This window comes from Lissotriton helveticus, chromosome 1_1 (assembly GCF_964261635.1).
Source record: "Lissotriton helveticus chromosome 1_1, aLisHel1.1, whole genome shotgun sequence".
NCBI lineage: Eukaryota > Metazoa > Chordata > Amphibia > Caudata > Salamandridae > Lissotriton > Lissotriton helveticus.
Genome location: NC_136057.1, coordinates 1613956046 through 1613977520, shown reverse-complemented (window position 1 = coordinate 1613977520; position 21475 = coordinate 1613956046). Strand labels below are relative to the sequence as shown.

The 21475-nt window shown below is 37.7% G+C and overlaps 1 long non-coding RNA gene across 9 annotated transcripts in view; it reads left to right on the top strand.

Annotated features, from left to right (window-relative positions):
* Positions 1-21475, top strand: part of LOC144829232 (uncharacterized) — an 814902-nt gene that overhangs the window by 557964 nt on the left and 235463 nt on the right. The window contains exon 5 of one of the 9 annotated variants that reach the window (XR_013610613.1): positions 17000-17056. The exons of the other annotated variants lie outside the window; for them this stretch is intronic. This is a non-coding gene — a long non-coding RNA (uncharacterized LOC144829232). The remainder of the gene's footprint in view (positions 1-16999; positions 17057-21475) is intronic. 9 annotated transcript variants of the gene reach the window in all.

Sequence of the window (21475 nt, the reverse complement as noted above, 5' to 3'; positions counted from 1 at the left end):
CCGCTCCAAGCACGTTGAGTGGAGCCGAGGAGCTGTCCCCCTGCTTCCGCTACACTCCCCGGCACATTGACCGGGGCTGGAACGGGGTCGGGGTTGGGTGGTGTCAGTCAACTTAGTGCTTCTGCGGTGCCTTACAGCGGAGTGGAACCGCGATGGTCTTTCCTTGCACCTCACACACCGGAGTGATGCCAGTCAGTCAGGTGCTTTCAGGCGCTTTCAGCTTGCGCGATTCCCAAGCAGACGAGCTGCCACAGTCATCGTCTTTCTCCTCGCTCGACGTGTCCGGCAGTCTGGGAGTCTGCAAGCCACGGACTGGATCCACACACCATCCTAGGACCAATCTGCATATGGTTTGGTTAGATTTACCACCAGGTGCTCTTTCAAGATTCTAGTGTGATCACATCTGTTGTGCTAACCCGAAGCCCTATTCATGAATTATTTACATGTACTGTATTTATGTACATGTTGTGCAGATCCAGTAGGAATGAGTCCTATAAAAGTCAGTTGTATGTATAGACTAATATTACTTTAATCAGTTAGTGTGTTACTTGAGGAAGTGTAAAAATGTGTTTGTCAGCACATGGTGTAAACCCAACCAACACGTGACAGGTGACTATTATTATTTAACATACCCCTAATAACATACATAGATGAATGGGGAAATTGACCACCAAATGATGCCTGGTGCTCATGATGGATCACTGACATAATATCGACGGACACAATATCGAGTTGCAAAAATATCGGCGATAAATTATCGACAGCAATAATATCGAGTTCCTATATTTATTCAGGAAACTATAAAAATATCGAGGACAAAATATCGAGTATCTAAATTATCGACAACACTAATATAGATAGCCAAAATATAGACTACAAAAATATTGTTTTGTTAAAAAATATATATAACACTACAAAAATATCGACTGCAAATATATAGATAGCTAAAATATCGAAAATAGATGATTATCGACAATAGAAAAAATACATTAAATATGTAAAATACTATAAAACTCTAAATTTAAAATACATTATACACTCAACAATACATATAAATCTATAAAAAACATATATTTGATACACATTAAATATTTAAACATTTTAGCCTCATATCATCAAAACATTGAATCACATATATAAATAAATACTATTGTTTCTACATATATTATCACATTATTATTACATATATTTGTAAATAATTAAAATACAAACGAGCTTTAATGCAGAAATCTTCACAAATTAGGATTCCCACAACAACAAACCAAGCAATTAAATGTAAAAAAATTCAAACTAGCCAATGAAATGCTCCCTTTCTTAAAACATCCAATCAAATGAAAGAACAAAGAAAATACACTCTATAAAAGGAGTACATTCCCACTGCTATTTCCTGCTGCTAACTATATAGAAAAAAGAAGGCTACAGTTTGACAACGTTATTCCTGAGAAATCTACTTTGGAAAACAAGATTGCTACATAAAAAATTCAAGTAAGTTAAACATTTTTTTTTATAAAAAAACAAGTATTAGGCTAGAAATGTAACTATGTCTCTTAACAGTTTAAATAACATTTATTTTTCAACTTTTACATTTCTTCTACAGAAATCTCTAAAACACATCAAATAACCTGTTACTAATTCTTTGCCACTAAATACTGATTGTAAGTATATATAACTGTTCTCTAACACACCAACTGCATTTCTTTTAAACTCTTTTGTAATAGCCATTTCTTCTTTATTTGATCTTCTTAACAGATATTCAGAATACATCCTAAATCTACTACACCAAAGGCAAAGACTACACAATTTAAAGAAGTAAGTATATCTGTTGCCTTCCTAAAAGGCCCAAAAATGCTAAAGTTTTTTTCTAATAGCCATTTTTTCTTTCTTCTATCTTCTTCACAGATATTCATAATCCATCATAAATCTACTCCACCAAAGCCAACAACTACACATTTTTAAAAAGTAAGTATATCTGTTGGCTTCCTAAAAGTCCCTAAAATGCTAAAGCGTTTTTCTAATAGAATTTTTTTTATTATATCTTCTTGACAGATATTTAGAATACATCCTAAATGTACTCCACCTAAGGCAAAGACTACACAATTCAAACAAGTAGGTATATCTGTTAACTTCCTAAAAGGCCCTAAAATACTAACTACAAAACAGCTTCCCCCTAGAAAAAGCTCCAAATATTATAAAAGAATAGTTTATAAAATTCTTGCTTTTCCTACCAACAGAAATAAAAGAACATACAAGAAATATTTTGAAAACACCTTTTCAGCATTTCTCTAAACAAGAGAAAATAACTGTAAGTATAAACAGTGAAATATAAATGTCTAAACGCATGTAGAACTATATTTTACATTAAAATATGTGTCTTTCTAATTTTTCCTAGCACAAGTAATAGAAAAATGACTGAAGGTGCTGAATTTGTAATGTCACAGAAAAATAAACTTTTGCTATGCTACATGGGGTATGTTTATAATCAGGAAAGACAAACAGGAACCAAAGTATTTTGGAAATGTACTCAATATTATTCAAATAAATGCTATGGTAAGGCTACTACTGAAGAAGCAAATGTATTATTTACTAGAGAACACAATCACCCCCCTAATGTCACAGAAATAGAGATCAGGGATGCTTTGGAAAGTATCAAAGAAGCAAGTACAGGGACTAACAAACCAACAACACAGATCATAAAAGAGGAACTTTTAAAAGTTCCTGGCCATGCTTCAGGTCAACTACCCTCTATTGACTCCCTAAAACGCACAATTGCACGCCAAAAAAGACTCACAACTACAACTCAACCTAACCCTAAAACATTCGAAGAAATTGTAATTTCCCCAGAAATGAGCATAACACATAATAAGGATAAATTTGTACTATTTGACAACGAAAGCCCTACTAACAGAATTATAATGTTTGCTACTGCAACAAATTTAAGGAAACTACAACAATGCGAACACTGGATGATGGATGGGACTTTTAAACCATGTCCTAAACCATTCTACCAACTGTAGCATAGATGGATTGTACCATCATTACAATATACCATTTATTTACTGTTTGTTACCTAACAAAACACAAAACACATATACAGAAATGCTAAATGTAATAAAAAATTAAACTAATAAATATTTTCCCCAGAAAATAATTATTGATTTCGAGCTAGCAATGATTAATAGCATTTTAAAAACAATTCCCCACACAGCAATACAAGGTTGCTATTATCATTTTAACCAAAGCATATGGAGACATCTCCAAAAATCCACATTAAGCATCCAATATGCAACAGATAGCAATTTTGCATATCAAATAAAAAATTAATTGCACTATCCTATGTCCCTGTTACTGACGTAGCAGAACATTATAATATACTAATTGACAGTCCATACTACCAGAAATATGAGGAAAAATTAGCCACACTTCTAGACTACTTTGAAGATACTTGGGTGGGAAGGTTACATAGATCTGGACACAGACGCCAACCTAAATTCCACATAGCTTGGTGGCATGTATATCTAAGTACATTGAATCAAGAGGCTAAAACAAACAACAGTGTAGAAGGATGGCACAATGCATTTCAAGCTACCACTAGCAGAGGAAAACCCACCTTCCACAATCTAATACAAGCTTTACTAAAAGAACAAAGCTACTAAGAGCTACGTATAGAACAATCTGTAACACAAATAGGTCCAAAACTAACAAAACAAACAAAACAAATGTTCCGACTACTTCAAAGCCAGGTCACACTATATCCTTCAACAAGAGGTCTAGACTACCTATACCTAATAGCAAAAACCCTACTGTAAATTATCTGTCAAAAAATACCAATAGTTTCTGGTATTTTCTTAAAATGTTACAAAATCTTGACATTTTGGTTTCATTAAAAATAATACATATTTGTTGTACATATTTATAAACATTTACAAACAATTTTGTAGACAAATATGCACTATTTATTATGATATCAAACATTACAATAACATTAAAAATTACATTTCCCACCCTAATAATATAGAAGTAAAAAACTTGCAATTTATATCACAGAAGAAGACGTAATACAGCCACTTATAATCCATCCAATCCCTTGGCAATCCATTACAAATCCAATTTTCGAAAGACTCAAACACCCGAAAACAAGTAAAAATATAAAAAAACGCTCCAGGAAATCCCGATAAAAGAAGTGTGGTAACTTTATTATTTAAAGTGATATACACACACGTTGTTAAAAATTAAAACGCATATTCTTCTCCCAATCCAATGCGATACCCTCAAAACTCGAAAAACAGGTAAAGAATATAGAAATCGCTCCAGGGACACGGAATTAAACAAAGTGTGTTGACTTTTATTCAAAAAAATGAACATACACACACTTAGGGGTCAATTCCGATCCGATAAAAAGCGCTACTAATCGTCGTACGGAGCGTTTTTTCCCCGTACGAATCGTACCTGTAAACGTCCCATACGTACGACGAAGTACGATTCGTACCAGGAGCCGTACTCCGTACGAGTCGTACAAGACACCGTACGACTCTAATCTCCGTACGATTTTCCCTCGGAACCCGCTGTACGCAACATCTGTACGGTTCGCGGCTGATTTTTACGACCCAGCAAGTACGATACGTGTCGGGTACGCACCGTACGACCTTTTTCTACGGGAGCTGAAAACAGCCGTAAAAACCAGAGTTCGCGATGAAACAGGTACGGAACGGCCCCCCCGGGTACGGTACGTACCCCCCATGATCGCAGGGGTACGCACCGTACCCCTGCGATCATGGGGTGTACGAGCCGTACCCCCATTGTACGATCGGTGTACGTGCCGTACCCCATGTACGATCGGTGTACGAGCCATACCCCCATTGTACGATCGGTGCACGGGCGTACCCCATTGTACGATCGGTGTACGAGCCGTACCCCCATTGTACGATGGGTGTACGGCTCGTACACCGATCGTACAATGGGGTACGGCTCGTACACTGATCATACAATGGGGGTACGGCTCGTACACCAATCGTACAATGGGGGTACGGCTCGTACACCCCATGATCGCAGGGGTACGGTGCGTACCCCTGCGATCATGGGTGGTATGGACCGTACGGTGTGTATGTCTTTGTGTGCTTTTCCATACGACTTGCCCTTACCTGACGTGGACCGTACGAATCGCGTCCTCATACCCCGGTCCGGATCGTACTTGTCTGGTCGTACGGCATGTGTACGAGTCGTACGGTATGTGTACGAGTCGTACGGTTCACGGTTTCAGCCTTGCAATACGCACGGATCGCGACGATTCGGACGGATTCACGGAATACGGATTGTACTTCACGACTCGGACGGACGGGTACGATTCGTACGGAGAGGGCTCCGGATACAAATCGCACGGACGTTTTTTTTCCCGAATCGGAATCGACCCCTTAGTTTCTAAAAAAACGCATTATGTACTCCAAGTCCATTCCAAACGGATAGCCATAAAAACCCGAAAAATATTAAGTAAATGTAAAAATCGCTCCATGAAAGCACGAAAAGAGGAGAGAGAGTTTTAAATATTACATTTAAAAGTAATACACTCTTTTCTAAAAAAAAAAAAAAAGTTTCCTTCTCCGGAAAGAAACAGCTAAATACCGGAACCTGTAAAAAAGCATACAGAAAAGAAACCCACCCACACAAAGGCCCATACATTTCCAAATATACATAAACAGTAATGTAAAGCATTTAAATACACATATGATAATATCCAAAGCATTAAAATACACTATGCCTCAAACACTCACGACACCTCCGTCAAAATGATTTTTCACCTAAAACATAGCAAAACAACGACTACATACACACAATAGCACTACAAACCTCTAATATATACTCAAACACTACTACTCTCTAAGATATATTACTTAAAATAGACCTTACCTTTCTCAACGCGACGCAGCTTCCAACCGCAAGCTTCTCCAGTCCTGAATGAAGCAAAATAACCTTACGCGGTAAAAAAGTAGTCCCCTTGAAACAATATTAGCAACTTAAACATACTAAATACAATGTTCTAAGTCGAAATAAAATATATAACTACACTTATAATTTTATACACAATTAACTAACACATATTAAAATATTATTAGATTAAATATCCTTTGTTAATTAATATTAAAGAATATTTTATTAATATTATTTAATATTAATATTGTAAAAATATATAAACATTGCAATAAATACATAAAACATATGTAGTGTGAATTTTTATATATTATATATATATTTGTCTTTATTTAAGTGACTCTACAACTATATTCCATTTTTAAATTAATAATATTAATAAATAAAAATATTATTTATTATTATTATTAATAATATTTATATATGTCAATTGTAAATGAATACAATGAGAAATATAAATGTGACCTAATATTTGTTGATTAGATGTATGTTATTTTATAAAAAAATATGATGTTTTCACAATTGTAAATTAATTTTAATATTTAATATACTATATTAATTATTATTATTAATAATTCTAAACGTGTATGTAAATAAATTGAAATTACTAATGAAACATTATATCCAACTAACTAAATGATTTTCTATTTGATATAGCATTAGGAATAATGTTTTTTTCCTAAAAGATTTAAATACATGTAATAATAATTATTTCTATATTCTATTTTGATTAAGAACATTGTATGTAATATGTACCAAAGTATTTAAAAGTCTATTTAGAATTAAAATTATAAAAATAAATATTTACTTGCTTATTAGTTTATAGTCATGTCTATATACAACATGTATATTTAATAATATTAATATATAATATATTAACATTATTAAATAAATTTGTAATATGCTTTAAAAACATTTTTTTTAAATGTTGTAAATAATACAATATTGTCAAAAAGATCATTTTGTAAAAATGTACTACATTTATGAATATAAATAAATGTAATGTAATACATCCTAGTTAACTAACTACTTAAGTAAAATGTTAAAAAAATTATACTGTACTGTACATATTATAAATTCAAATTGACAATAAACATTTTCTAAACCTTCATGTCTACCTATTTTTAAAAGATGAATAAACTGTTATGTAAAAATGTGAACATTTATGATTAGAGATATAAATGTAAAACTTCATGTACCATTACATATATTAAAAATACAAATAAATTACATCAGAATTTTTATTAATATTCGTTTTGAGATAGATTTTTAACATATATATAACTTACTATTCCCACTTCATTGAAATTACGTAGAAAAATAACAAGGTGGTGGAGACTTACCCAATGAAATATACTGCTCAAAATGCAGTCAAATAAATATCATTGAAGGTGCTGGACAGTGACCCATTATAATTTACTATTCCAACTCCAGTCAGTTAAATATCAGGGAAGGTGCTGGACACTGACCCATTATAATTTACTATTCCAACTCCAGTCAGACAAATATCAGGGAAGGTGCTGGACACTGACCCATTATAATTTACTATTCCAACTCCAGTCAGTAAAATATCAGAGAAGGTGCTGGACACTGACCCATTATAATTTACTATTCCAACTCCAGTCAGACAAATATCAGGGAAGGTGCTGGACACTGACCCATTATAATTTACTATTCCAACTCCAGTCAGTTAAATATCAGGGAAGGTGCTGGACACTGACCCATTATAATTTACTATTCCAACTCCAATCATACAAATATCATGGAAGGTGCTGGACACTGACCCATTATAATTTACTATTCCAACTCCAGTCAGAAATATATCATGGAAGGTGCTGGACACTAACCCATTATAACTTACTATTCCAACTCCAGTCAGAAATATATCAGGGAAGGTGCTGGACACTGACCCATTATAATTTACTATTCCAACTCCAATCAGAAATATATCATTGAAGGTGCTGGACACTGACCCATTATAATTTACTATTCCAACTCCAATCAGAAATATATCATGGAAGGTGCTGGACACTGACCCATTATAATTTACTATTCCAACTCCAGTCAGTTAAATATCAGGGAAGGTGCTGGACACTGAACTATTATAATTTACTATTCCAACTCCTGTCTGACAAATATCAGGGAAGGTGCTGGACAGTAACCCATTATAATTTACTATTCCAACTCCAATCAGACAATTATCAGGGAAGGCGCTGGACACTGACCCATTATAAATTAATACACATTTACCAATTTCTTATGATATTTTAATTACAAGTGATAAATTGCTTTTTTACATAAATGTTGAACTATTCTGATTATTTAGATAACATTTGTAAATTGTGCTAATTTTTTATTATTTTAAATTGTATTTATTATTCAATTTATTTTATTTAAATTTCGTACTATTTCCACAATATTTTCTAATGATCATATATAGTAATATATATTTTAGTTCTCGTAATATTTAAATAATTTTTTTAAATCTTTGTGAAAACATCCAACATTAGTTTTACATTTACACTATATTTCTATTAAAACAGTGGACAAAATACATTATTAATAATACATGCAATATATAGTAGTGATTTTTTTTGTTTTGCTATTTACATATATTTCTAAATTCATTTTTCTAATTCCTATTTTATGATTTTTAGTTATTGTATTTATATGTTTTATAATGTTTTAGTTTCTTATTTTTATTAATATTTGATTAATTAATTAATGTTGTATTTTTATAAAAGAAAATTGTAGAATTTATGCTTATCAAATTTGTTTCAACATTTTAATAAAAATGATTTAACTTTTTTATATTTTTTAATATTTCTTAATGTTATAATGTTTTTTTCTATTTAAAACATATTTTGTTATATTTTTACAATTTCTATATGAAAAATGTAATTTTATTTTCCCATAAATTTTAAATTATTTTTAAATATTTTTTTTTTCTTCTTGATTTTCTATTTTTTCATTAGATATTTGTTTTCATATTTCAATAATAATTTTTTTCCATAAATTTAAAATGTTAATTTATTTTAAAATTTTTATTTTATTTGTTCTATTTAATTCATTATAATTTGTTTTATTTTTCAAATTTCAATATGACATTTTTTTAGCAATAATTTTTAATTTTTAAAAATGTTTAAAAAATTTTTTTCAAATTGCTATATACATTATTTAAACCATTTTTTTTTTTGTTTTATTATTTTTAATTTACTCCCCACCCTTATCCCCTAATAACCCAACATCCCGCTCCTAAACATTAACGTTCAATTGTATTTTTTTACAATGTATTATTGTAATGATTTTCATAATGTTTTTAAAAATTGTTTTTATAATTTTTTGCTTTTTTTTAATTTCATTTTTTTATACAATTTATTAATTACTTTTCCTACACATTTTTAAATTACTCCCCACCCTTATCCCCTAATAACCCAACATCCCGCTCCTAAACATTAACTTTCTAATTTTTTTAAATTTTATAATTTTAATATATTTCAAAAAAGAAAATGTTTTAATTATTTTTTTTAATTTTTAATTTTCTATTTATATTTTTAGACAAAATATTAATTATTTAGCCTACATATTTTTAAATTACTCCCCACCCTTATCCCCTATTAACCCAACTTCCCGTCCCTAATCGAAAATATTTTCTAACAAATTGCACATTTATTACAATAAAAATATTGACTAAATATAACTTTTTTTTAGTTTTATAATCTTTTTTATTTTTTTAGGAGTTTTTTATTATATTATTAACACTTGATATTTATATTTTCGATATTTTTACCAACACTAAAAAAACGATATTAAGACTACTCAATATTTTTGACTAGATATTTTTGTATTCGATATTTTATTACTATTAAATTAAACGATATTTTACACCTCGATATTCTTACTTTCGATATTTCCCTATACTCGATATTTTATACTCTATATTTTGTCCATTCAATATTTTGGAATCGATATTATGACCAGTTACCGCTCATGATGTCTCAGAGAGACTTCTCGGTCTCAGTAGAGCACCTATTTGATTACACACTGTGTAGGTCTGTGCATCTAAAAGCTCCCAGCGTTGGGAACTATATCATCAAACTTCAAAACTCCATCCTTAAGTGAAAATATTTTCAAGAGAAATGCATCAAATGCATTTAAAATGCTTCAAAGAGGTATGCAGCATGTGCAGTCACCCTCTCTTCCTGCCAAAAACACATCTAGAATAGAGATATGTGTGTCTGTCTTGAAATAACTCCTATAGCAATGGAAGCTACTTGCACCGCATTAGCAAACAGATTCTATAATCATGAGATTAATATTCAGAAGTCAAATGGGGAATAACCTTTTATCAGTCAAGTGCTTAAACTAACCTATGTTAGATTGTGCTTCTCTAATAGTGGCATCAAAGTATTATACTTGAATCATAACTGGTGGTACAGGTCTCTGGTTGAGAAAACAAACACTGTTGGTAGAGAAAGCCTCCATTGCTCTTATTATGTTCTTCGTCTTCCTGTGCTTGATCTGGTTAGGTTAGAGATTGGCAGTGGATCTTAGTGGAACGGAACAATAACAATCCCTGATTGCCCATCAGAGGCCGTCTTGTTTTGCTGACCTCTTACATGGATGGATATTCAGATTTTGCTTCTGTTGAAACATTGGGAAACCTTTCCTCCTGGGGCTTTCAACCCCGTCTTCATCTGTGGTTCAATATGTATGGTGGGTATCATTTCGTCAGATGAAACAGTCTCTTGTGTAGAAAAATGCGACCTGCACAAGTAGATCGACCCTGTCTCCTGAAACCTGTCTTTAAGTGGCTTTGTATTATTCTGAATAGTGCCAGAACTGATCACAGTCTTTTTGAGTACCTGAATACCCACCTGCAAGGTTTCTCGTGAGACAATCTAAGGGGGTGATTGATGCTCCCCCCCCCCCCCCAATAAGGGGGGCTACCTCAGCCGCTGTAATTGGACTGTCTTAATTGCGGCCCTAATTTCCTCCTGAATTCTGGGCAATTTCTTATTCCCTTTGATGAGGGCCCTGGCAGCCTGATCCCTTTCAGTCCTTCAAAGGAATTTGAAGCCATGTCTGGCAATTGATCTGCACTATGAGCATTGTGTGGAGCTAATGACTTCATGCACCTTTTAGTGTTACTACACATTTTAGCTACAAAGTCGAAAACAGAAAGGGGAAGCAGAATGAAAAATCAATATGGTGGGTGGAAGGAAAGTCAATTAGAAATGCTGCGAATGCCAGTGTGCCAACCAGCACCGTAGAAGCAAACCACCACACCCACCAGATCTCAACCAGCTCTCCAAAATACCCCGACAGATTAATACTGATATATATTTGCTCGGTCACCATTGTACAGCACTGTCCGTTTTCCTCTGACCCAGTTGTGTGTCAGCCTCTCAGATTAAACACTATCAAGCACTGTTCAACAACAAGCACATCATGTTTCAGCCAGCCCTTACCCTTGATCCTTTCACCCATCTATGCATCAGGGAGAGCGATCCCTTCACAATGTCGAGACTCCTGCATTTGAGAAGCAGTAGTGCAGGCCTTCAGCAAAACACACACTGATAGAAGTGAGAAACCTGGGCACTAGAATGGAATTCTGTATGAAACTCCACTCCGGCACCCATAATCCATTGCGGCTTAGAAGGCCACTGAAAAAGCACACAGCTTCAGGGGGCAGGGCTCAAACCAGGAAGCCGGAAGTAGTGGTGGGAGTCTAAAGCGGAACAGTGTTGTATCATCCCTTCTGCCACACATTTCTTATTTTGTCCTCTGTGTTTCATCTGCCAATCCAAGGGATCATCTGGTTTCCTGGAGCAATTTAGTGATGGCTTTTTTTGCGTTCTGCTGGAAAATAAGACTGCAGGGATACCGCCCTACTAGGCAATTTTTTGTATGCTAAGGAAGTTGTGATCTCTTTGAACACTCTAAGGCAGCACAGCATGTTGTACTAGTGTAAACACTGTATTTACTCACAATAGTAAAAATGTGTAACAGTCACTTGCTTCAGCTTTTAAATCTGAATATGTCATTTGGCGTTGGGGCAGATTATGATAAGATAAACTGTTTTATGTAGGTACAGGAGGATGTTCCAGGATACTAAGACTTAGAAGTGTCAGTGTAGCCCTTGGTATAAGAGCAGTAAGGGTCTAGAAAGGGTGGAGGCACAAGAGTAGCCTAAAACCCTAGTACAAATCCTAGCAGACAAATATGTGAATGAAAGATATACTCTGATCCAGGCACCATGGATCCTCTGTGAGCCAAAACAGTTACCAAATGCAAAAGAGTCGGTAAATTGCTGTTAATTCATTTTCCATATCCCTCTACAATAGCAGTGGGATTAGCTGCTTCCCTTCTTACCCTTTCTACACCCCTCCATAAATGGAATGAACTGGGTCACAAGGTGGCAGACTCCCACATGCCCCCCTCCCCCCATTTGTATAGTAAGGAAAATGGGGGCCTGTAAACCAAACCTAAATTAAGCCTCAGTTAAACTGATTCCTGCCTATGTTAAATATCACCAATATCTAAAGAGTATGTACAAGTACATAGAGAGTTTGGGGCTAGATGTACAAAGTATTACTGAATTGGTAACCAACTGCAAAAAATGTGTTTTCGAGTGTATCCAAAGTATTAGTTGCTCTATTCTTTGTAACCAACAAGTTACTGAATTAGTAATTTAGTGATCAGAGTCTGCGCGTCGATGTTACTGATTCCAAACTACCAATAGTATATATCAACCATTCGCAAATATTGAATAGTCACAAAATGTGGATTTAGCATGTATAAATTACTACCAACTCTGATCAGGTGGTAACTAGGTGAAACCTATATAAAAAGGCCCAAAATGCATCAGGGTGTTCCACAATGGCAGCACAGTATGTCATTGCGAGGAAGATGTGGAGTCTGAATGCCCTGCAAAGGAGGAAGAGGAGACAGGAACAGATTTACAGTGTGAGTCTGACACTCTTCCAACTAAAAGAGGAGGAGATGTTTAATAAGTACAGCCTGAGTGTTTCCAGAATTTTAGAACTAATTGCAGAAATAAGGCCTCAGCTTGAGAGAAACACTGTCAAAAGCAATCCAATACCCACCAATTAGCAGGTACTATTCTCACTCCATCCATTAGCCTCTACCAAGGTGTCATTGCTGCTGCAGGTGGGGTATCGCAGAGTGCCCTTTCTAGTTTTTTTTTTTTTATGATTTCCTGGATGCAATGGTAGAGAGAATACATCACCATATTACTTTTCCCAGCACAGGAGTTGCAGTTAGCAAAATTGGATTTCTACTGCATTGCCCGATTTTCCCATATAATTGGTTGTATTGATGGCCTATCATTTCAGGCATTGGGTCCTTGTTGGAGCCACTCTCCACCTTTGTCGATTTCTTCCTGAGACCTTTGGTGCGTGCAATGCCCACCTACCTCCAGGATACAAAGGACGCAAACCTATGTCAAGGAACTCCTTGCTTCATTTCATAGCCACCATCCACGCTCTTTGCAAGAGAATTTGCCCTTTGGGCAGTTTCTTAGGGTGCGTAGAAATTGTTCTGAAATGTGTGACTATGAAGATCTATCTAGGGACCTGAGCACTAAGCTGAGAAAACGGAACTATCCGAATGCTCTTATACTCAAGGCAAGAAAGAGGGCCTCTAACAACCATCGAGAGGCCTTACTTGCCCCACCAGTTGCGAAACCTCCTTTGAAGAATGTGACTTTTGTAACTACTTTTAGTACAGCTCCCACACAAGTACAGAAAATCCGCAAAAATTGGCGGATTTTGAACACTGCTGGAGTGACTGTCCCCTGCCCTTTGTTCGCCTTCAAGAGGAGCCAAAATTTGCGTGATGGTCTGGTACATACCAGGCCTCGCTCCTTCCCACAGGATTCTATCACCACTTTGTGGAATCTACCATCAGTTCAGGGCCATTATCCTTGTGGGGGTTGCTCTGTGTGTCCTCAAACTGAGAAGACTTTAACGGTGGACATTGGTACAGCACGCCCTTGGATTCTGAAACATCACACTAATTGTAATAGCGAAAAGGTGATTTACATGATATCGTGTCCTTGTCCCCTTCGCTATATAGGAATGACCACGAGAAAAGTAAAGCTCAGGATACTGGAACACAAAAGCACTATTAGGCGAAACCGACAGGCAACACGCTTGACAAATCATTTCCTCACCATGAAGCACAATGTTGAAGATTTGAAGTGGGTAGTACTCGAAAAACCTTTCATTCCCCAGCATGTTAGTGATGTTTCTCACTATTTGTTTGTGAAGGAACAAAAGTGGATTTTTAAACTAAATTGTGTCACTGGAGGGCTAAACGATGAGATCTCGTGGGTCCAGATTTGATGATTATTACTGACAACTGTAGCAACTCTCATGGCTGTCATAAAATTTCTGTAGTTGTGAGTATCCAGTCTTCATAGATTGACAATTTCTACACACAATAGCAACATATACAGTTTTATAAGAGTCAGTGACTCTGTTGTGATCCTTCTATGAAGGTTTTTTCCTTCTATGAGCTTTTGCTGTCCATCAACTAACTAAGGAGATGACGATCTTTTCCTCTCCCAATGATCTCCAATGGCAACTATCAACATCTCATTGGGCCATTGTGTGAATACTTCTTCTCCACTGGCCATCCACCTAACCAATAGCGAGCCTTAGCACTTGCAACGCTGCTCACGATCTACATTGGTAGTTCCCTTTACCGTGTTGTCATATTCTAAGATAGTTTTTCATTTTTTACATCGTTTCCATTCATAATGATTGTTTTTGTACTTTTGATTTTTATACTTTGCAATTATGAAAACAAAATACCACGATAAAACATGACCTTGGACGCCCCTCTTGGCTCTCATTGGACAATGGGGCTAAAACTCCATCCCCATTGGCCAGCGCCTTAACCAATAGCGAGTGTTTACACACTCTGTAAACCTATCAGAGGTTGTGTTTCTACTGAGGGACTCCTCGCGAGCAACGGTTTGTTTTCGGTCCGCTGGGATTCAATGAGGAGAGTCCCATACATCGCAGATGGTCTGTGCTCAATTGAAATTTTGCTCAATTGCAACTTTGCAAGTATGAAAATAAAACACCACAACAACACATGACCTTGGACGCCTCTCTTGGCTCTCATTGGACGATGGGGCTCATACTCCATCCCCATTGGCTAGCGCTATAACCAATAGCGAGTTCTTACACACGCTGTAAACCAATCAAGAGGCCGCTGCTCTACTGGCGGTCTGTGCTTAATTGCAGTTCCCTCTCAGGTCCGCCTAACCTGTATTTACACGGATCTCCCTGTCCGTCTAGTTACCTTCCCCTCGACTCAGTAGGGGCCTGAGGTCTAGTCTAGTCTAGTCTGGATATTTGTATTGCGCAGACATATCACATCCCGTGAGGGAGTCTCATGGCGCATCATGGTACAGACGGACAGGTGAGTGTGCTAGAGGCTACAAACATGGGAGGCTTATACTCTTAACCCCATACTGTAACAGCTAGGTGGTTTACAATTTAAGGCTTGATGGCCACATTTTTATCTTGAGAACTTCGTTTTTAATAAGCTAAGTGACTAAAAACTAGTTATCTTGACTTGCAGTTCTCTCTTCATAGATCTGTTACCTTGTTTTTGCAGATCTCCTATTTGCTTAACCGAATAGGTGCCATTCAGGTTATTGAGCCTATTGTCAGGCAATGTTTGTTAAACAACTACAGACGCAAGCCGTCTTTTTCTTTTCACAAATTGAACTGATGAATGTCTTAACACCTTTCTGATCATCGGCTGGCTAGGCCAGCGAGGACTACTGTTCTGCATTTCTGCCTTTCTGGAACACCAGGAGATCTATGAAATGGATCCATATCATACATAAGCTGATGTTATGATATTTTTCTCCTTCTTTCCAATTTCTTTAGAGCGGGGCCTCATTACCTGAGCGAGCGCCAGGCGAGGTGAGGCCACCCCCAAGTAAATTTTGGGTGAGTGATTACATAATGAACATTAACTGAGCAATGACTCTGTGGCTGCTATATGTCTCATTACATATATGTTGTTTTCATATTTGCACAATTGATATATGTGTCTGTCTTTACTATTTTTTGTGTTTTAGGAGCGGATTAATTTTTTACATACCATGACTTCATTTCCTACCACAAAGTATACACACGTATGGTAGGTTTATTGCTTTTGCATGGTATGTACTTGGTACTTTTTATTATTTTTCACAGTTGCAGTAGTGTTACAATAGGTCCTGAAGAAAGCCTTTTAGGCTGAAACATGTCGACCAACTAACTCATCTATGGATGGTAATATTTGGTTTCATCCATCCACACTCTACTTTTAACCTTGTCAACATGGTGACCGCCAGAATAAAATTAGTCATTAGGCACCATGCTAGTCAATTTTAAATCACCACTTTCTATTTAGCACACACTTTCTTTGAGCACTGCAACTTTTTCATCTCCCACAGCTCATGATACACTGCTGTCTGGCTTTCCATCACTGGTGGATGCAATTCTAGAGTTCCCTCACACTCTCCCACGGTGAGGTACCTAGTGGATACCAGTTTGTATTCTAAAATCCCAGATGATGATGCTCCGCCAATGGGTGGGCTGATGGGTTTACTTTTCCTATTTCTTGTTCTTCCCCCTTTTCCACACTTATAGTTCATACATACACTCTTTCAATAGAAAACAGACACTTTCTAGCCAATATAGACCGATAGCACCCCTTTGTGTTTCTTTCTGTATTGATGGCACCCATGTTCCCACATGTCCTTCCTCTTACAATGAGTATATATTTAGAAATAGAAAATACATCCATTGACTAAATATACAAGTGGTCTGTGATCCAGAACATATCATCACAGATTTTGTAGCCAAGTACCCTGGCGGTACACATGACTCTATCATATTCAGGCATAGCTGCATTTACCCAAGTCTTTATCAGATGAGAGTTTGAAAATGGCTTTCTTATTGGTAAATATGGACTATGTATATAACATAAATGTCCTAAATGTTTAAATTGTATATCATAGCAACATTGTTCAAATTTATTTTAGGTGACAGTGCATATGCCCTGAGGTGATGGATATTAACACCCAGCAAGCCAGAGGGAGGTAAGCTACAATGCAGCACACAAACTTACCTAGGTGTAATTGAAAGGCCATTTGCTCTCTCGAAGAGTAGATTTCGCTGTCTACACAAAAGTGGGGGTGCCATACAATATTCTCCAGAAATAAGTTGCGAGATAATTGCAACTTGTGCAATGTTCCACGACGTCGCAATGCAGAGAAGATTGCTGGAGATAATCTCGGAATCAGATTCTGATGTAGGAGAACAACAAAATACACCAGCACATGCAACATAGGAAGGTATTTTGGGAGCAGAAGGAAAAGCCAGACGTATGGCATTACAAGCAATTACTTATAAGGTATGTGAATGATGCTGTGTGTTACATTTTGCACAGAGCTAAACACAAAAAGAGCAGTGTTAAACAAAATAATTTTTATTTCTCAGGTTGTAAAGGGAGTTATAAAATACTTTTACCTTTGTAAAGCGCATTGCTGCCTGATGGCTCCCAGCGCTGGTGAGTGCTGTCTTGAGCAATGATCATGAGTGAACTAACAGGGAAACAGACAAGTATTTAGATTTTTTTCTAAAAGAGGTTTTATTCGGCAATGATGAGAGGTCGAGAGGGAATGTGTTCCACAGCTTCGGTAATAGATGGGCGAATGACCTACCTCCTCATCTTGCCATTTTTGCTCTGGTTGTCCTAATGGAGCTGCAGTTGGGAGGATCTTAGGTGTCTGGTCAGAGTGTACCTATATATCAGTTGTCTGAGCTTTAGTGAGCCTTTTTTGTTTATGGCCCCCCTGGGCAATACAGAGGGATTTAAACTTGATTCTGGCTTCGATTGGCAACGAGCAAAGCTGTTTAAATGATTCTTTAACTGATACATGGCATGGGATTTTTAATAACAGCCTGGCTGCCACATTTTGCACCACCTGTAGTCTTTTAGTTACATATTTTGGTGAGCCCATTAAAGCTGGTTGCCATAGTCCAGGCGTGAAATTATAAGGGACTGAATGACAGTTCTTTTGAGATGATCTGGGATCAGTTCAATATTGTTCCTGATCATTTTGAGTAGCGAGAAGCGAATTCCTGATAATTTCTTGGTTTGATAGTTCATTATGAGTGTGCCCTCCAGCCAAATTCACAGATTTTTTATGACAGGTTGGGGGGGAGGGTGGGTCGCCCATATCGTTAGGCCATTGAATCAGGGGTGTGTGTACGGCAAGGTTTCTCAATATCATAAGCTCCGGCTTTTCAATGTTTAGCTTCAAGCAACTGTATGACATCCATTTTGGTACCTTCTTGAGACAGTGAATAAGCTGATGGTTTCTTGAATTAGGGCCATTTGTCAGAAACACTACCAACTGGGTGTTATCAGCGTAAGACACCACTGATATGTCAAACTCCTGCAGTATGTTGGCAAGCTGTCACACGTAAATGTTAAATAGTGTATGGCTGACAGACGAGCCCTGTGGAACACCACAGGTAATTGGCAAACGATCTGAGAAACAGTCCTTTTCCATCACTTTAAAATATATGTTCTCTAAAAAAGAGGTGAGCCAATCCAGGGCTTCACCTTGGATTCCTACTTTGCTTAGTCTGTTTTTTTTAGAATGGCGTGATCCACGGTATCAAAAGCCGTGCTCAGATATAGAAGGAGAATAGCGGCCGACCCTCCGTCATCTAATAGCGCCTTCAGCTCCTCTGTTACCAACAGTAATGCTGCCTCTGTGCTGTGGGACTTGTGAAAGCCCATCTGAGTGGGGTGAAGGATGTCAGTAGTCTCCAAAAAATTGACCAATGTGTGATTTACATGTTTCTCCAAAAGTTTGCAGAGAAACTTCAGAAGGGAAATAGGATGCAGGTTATTAAATACTGTTTGGTCGAGTTTAGCTTTTTTTTTGTAATGGTCTGATGACCGCATGCGTCCTAGGTTTGGGGACCAGAGCTGTGTCGAGTGACAGGTTAAGCAATCCAGTGAGAGATGGCAGAATGATATCCAATGCTTTAGCTAGGATATGTGGGGGTGCTGGGTCAATGAGACGTTTACAGAGCTTTTTCTTGATGTCTGGCAGAAGACAATGTCCACTCCAGCATTTTCCAGGTTTGTTGCAAGGAGGTACAAGGTGGCTCAGAGGGATCCTGCTTTACTGTCCACTCACCCTTTGCCGGAAAGCTTGGTGGTCCAGGCTTCGTGCTCTTCAAGACAGTCTGCAGGTTCATTCCCATCTGCGCCTGCAGTTAGGGAGTCAAAGTGCATGGAGCAGTCGGCAAAGAAGGTGTTTTTAATAGGGAGTATGGCCCTTAATTCAACAAATGCCACATCCCTTTTGGGTCGCTACATCCATGCCCTCATGGACTCAGCCAGGGAAGTTATCCCAAAGTTTCCCGAAGAGTTACAAGGGCATTTCTCAGAGGTGTTGTCGGATGCTGAAGTTGCTGCCCGCCAAGTGATACAATATGGTCTGGACACGGCTGAATCAGTAACCAGGGCAATTAGGTCATCTGTGGCTACTAGAAGGCATGCAAGGTTGCGTGGTTTAAGATTCTTGCCTGAAGTTCTGGCTACATTGCTGGATTTGTCCTTCGATGGATCTTGCCTGTTTGGGGCTAAGGCGGATTCTGCGCTTCAAGCTTTAAGGACAGTAAAATGTGTCCTTTTGTGCCAGACACAGCAGCAGGCAAATTCCTTGTACAGGTCCTACAGGGGAAATTGCTGTGGTCGTCTGCGTGGTGCTGCATGACAACAAGTCTCCTCTACCTCTTCTGCCCCTCCAGATAGTGTGGCAGGGAAGCAGCTTCAGCTCCACCATCCTAGAGCATACTTGTCCTGTGGGAGGACGGGTGTCCCATTTTCTACAGCATTGGAGGTCTGTTACTATATATCTTTTGGTGTTGAACATCGTAGAGATTAGGTATGCACTACCCTTCCCGGAGTTGCCTCCTCCTTTCTCTCCCCATCAGGGCATTTGCTCTGAAGCGCATATTCTGCTTCTCCATCAGGAGGTTCTGACATTACTACAAAAGTGTGCAATTGAGGTGGTTCCGGAGCAGGAAAGGGGTCAAGGGTGCTACTCTCTGTAGTTCCTGATTCCCAAAAAGGATGGTCATTTATGGCCGATCCTCGACCTCAGGGTTTGAATTCTTACCTCAAACAGGAGGAATTCAAAATATTTACACTGGATCCGGTTCTTCTTGCGCTGGAGAAGGAAAACTGGATGTTGTTGATCGATTTACAGGATGTGTATTTTGACATTCCCATCCTGAAGTCACATCGGAAGTTTCTTCATTTTATGGTGGGGTTTCATCATTACCAGTTTGCTATCCTTCCATTCGGCCTTACTTCCGCACCGCAAGTCTTCGCAAAGGTGATGGTGGTGGTTCAGCTCATCTCAGAAGGTTGGGGATGCCTGTCTTACCCTATCTGGGTGACTGGCTGCTCAAAGCAAAGTTGCCAGAGATGGTGCTGCATCATTTACAGGTAACAACACAACTGTTGTTCGAGTTGGGGTTTTCAATAAATGTACCCAGATCTCACCTGGTTCCCTCTCAGTGCAACCTGTTCATAAGGGCAGCACTGGACAATACTGTGAGTTGTGCCTTCCCGCCTCCGCAGAGGATTCAAGACTTCTGTAGTAGGGGATCTCTGTGTATAGTCATATTCTAGTGAATAGTCCCGCTCATGTGCGGGGACCCCGGAGCAATCAAAAATAATCTCTTAAGCTGTCTTTATGTGCAGTCCTGCATAGACACTTAAGAGAGAATTTAAAGACAAATAATGCAGTCTATACATATAAGGCTACACTGCCCAGTACTTCAACTAGATATTCCACCAAAATTAAATTCTGCATAGCCTGCCAAGTTTCTCTCATAGAAAAACCTCCCCTTTTACCAAGAAAGCCTCTGGAAAGATAGAGAGGAAGGGGTGGACAGACAAGCCCCATAGGCTGCCATTATGTGGTTTAAAAAGGGATACTGTGCCTTTAAGGAAACTTTCTAGAACTCTCAGTATCCCAGAATGCACAGCAGGTCCCCTCCACTTTCAGTTCTTTTTTCCGGCTCTTGCTAGCAGGACCCTGGGGCATTGAGCTCTCCCTTTTTAGAGTTTATTTCAATTTTTTTGCACTTTTAAAGTGTTAGAGTGTGTTCACTCGACTTGTTTTTGAGCCTTCTTTAATTACTGGTGTTTTTCTGGTAATTCTGAGCCCTCATTTATCAAATATGCCTGCCTTATTTGATAAATGCCCCGAGTGCTCTAGGAAGAAGGCCAAGTCCGATCCACACAAGGTGTTTATCCTGTGTCTCCCTTCTGCACATGTTCCTGAGGAGTGTGAAATCTGCCAGACTTTCTCCACCAGGACCCTGAGGGACAGACAGAAGATCAGGCTCCAAGGACTGGAGCAAAGAAAACAGCAAGGTGGGTCTGGGCATGCTGGAATTGCTTCATCTGCCCGTGCTGAGGC